Raw genomic sequence first — 2,242 nt, 5'->3', positions numbered from 1 at the left:
CCTGTTAATACATTTAATAATGGGATCCTATAACACTTCGTGTGTTGTTATTTATTATCATATTTTAGTATGATTCTACTTTTTTCAGTCTTATCATTCTTATATAATTATATCTGATATTGGTCTGTAATTTTCGTGTAACTATCTTTGACTACATCAAAATAATTTTCCTAAATATACATCATGTTTAATGAGAAGAATCATCTAAATTTTCCACGTTCCATGATTAGTATAATTAGCCTAATTTTGAATTTCATTTATGTCATATGTAATCACAGTGATATTTAAACTGAATGGAATATCATTAATTGTATTGAATTGTGAAACGCTAGTTATATGCAGCAGAAACATTAAATGAAGAATATGAATGTCGCACATAATATTTAAACTTATACAATTAATGTAATAATTAGTTTAGTTATAATTAATTCAATGCAGTAAGCGGATGTTGTAAAAAAATCTGTAATATAATTTAATTATCAATTATACAGTTACGTTGAAAAATTAATAGCAAAAAATTTGGCAATAAGAAAAAGATAAATAAAAACTTAATCCACAGTTGAAGTATTTTCATCCATATCTAATAATATATTATTATAATTATTAATTGAAAACAAAATTATAATTTAATTGCAAACAATATATAGCGAGATTTTTATAAGACTTAAAAATTATCGGTTTCATTTCTATTAAAATGTAATAGTGATGTTATATTTTAATTAGATCAGACAGTATTAATTTTATGATATTAGACAAGGAATTTCTTCAGACCATAAATGTAATCACACAACAAGTATAGAATAAAACCTTTAACGGTTAAGCTGAATCATTTCGGCGCGCAGTTTAAAGGACTACATATATAGTATTTATAAAATTGACGAATAATCTTAATATTAAAAACAGTTTGATCGTTAAAAGCTTTATTCCATACTTGTTATTAATTTTATAATTATTTTAATATTTTATCATATATATTATGCGATAATTTTTCTTCTGTTTCTGTATAATCATTTTTCAAATTATTTATTTGTTTTTGAATCATTGCTTTTCTTTTTTTGGCAAAATTTCGGTAATGGTGTGCATAATATTTATTTATTATTGCTAAAATATTCTTTTATTTATTAAAATCGTTTACATAAATCTAAATTGTTAATATAACGTATTTATTACAAAATATGTTAATATTACATTTACAAATCAAATCAAATGGAATATTTCATAAAAATAATTATTGATTGTAAAAATTATTATATATTTATAATTATATTAGGTTGTTCGGAAAGTAATTTCGTTTTTTCTTATGAAAATGAAAGACGATTTTCAATCAGACGCGTTTCAAATGATCATGAACGGTCGAATTCGATAAATTTAATCTCTCAGCGATCTCACGAGTTGTTATTCGCCGGTTTGCATCAATTAATGCCTTTATTATGTCTTCATCAGCTTCAACTGGCCTTCCAGAATGTGGTGCATCTTCAACATCAAAATTGCCGGATCGAAATTTTGCAAACCCGTTTTGGCACTGGCGTTCTGTCAATACATCTTCTCCATACACATCGGATAATTTTTTTCTTGCTTGAACAGCATTTTTACCTTTTCGATAGTAAAAAAATAAAATATGCTGAAAATGCTGCTTTTCACTTTCATATTTGATAGGGCACCAACCCAAAACTACTGCGTAGAATCAATCGAACTTTTTTCACAAGCAAGCCTTGCTATCAGCTGTCAAAATATATAATGATTATGCGGCTTAAGTGTGAAGTTGGCTGTGAAAAATATAATTAAGTCCTCTGTTGAGAAAAAACGAAATTACTTTCCGAACAACCCAATCGTAGTTAACATTAAGAGTTCATCGAAAATTGAATATGTACTGTAATACGTAAGTAATTCCCAAGTTTTAAGCAAGCTAAATCCATGGTAATTATTGCTGATATTAGAAAAGCCGATTCGTCTAATTTTTGTTTGAAAGAATAACAATGCTTTATCACATACAGTATGTCGCAGTGAGCGATTGTCAAACTTTCCGCAAGCAGAGCAACAATGATATTTCCCGTGTGTGTGTATGTTCACTTACCACTACTATCTTAGATTATGATGTTAGAAGCGAAAAAACATACAATAAAAATTTTTGCAAATTATATTTGAATAAAAATCTTTTTCAGTAAAACAACATTTATAATCAATATAGGATAGACTTAGAGAATATACCGAAAACTATCTTGTTTCGGGGAGAAATTAAATT

This window comes from Trachymyrmex septentrionalis, unplaced genomic scaffold (assembly GCF_001594115.1).
Source record: "Trachymyrmex septentrionalis isolate Tsep2-gDNA-1 unplaced genomic scaffold, Tsep1.0 scaffold40, whole genome shotgun sequence".
Taxonomy (NCBI): domain Eukaryota; kingdom Metazoa; phylum Arthropoda; class Insecta; order Hymenoptera; family Formicidae; genus Trachymyrmex; species Trachymyrmex septentrionalis.
Note: the sequence above shows the minus strand (reverse complement) of the source record.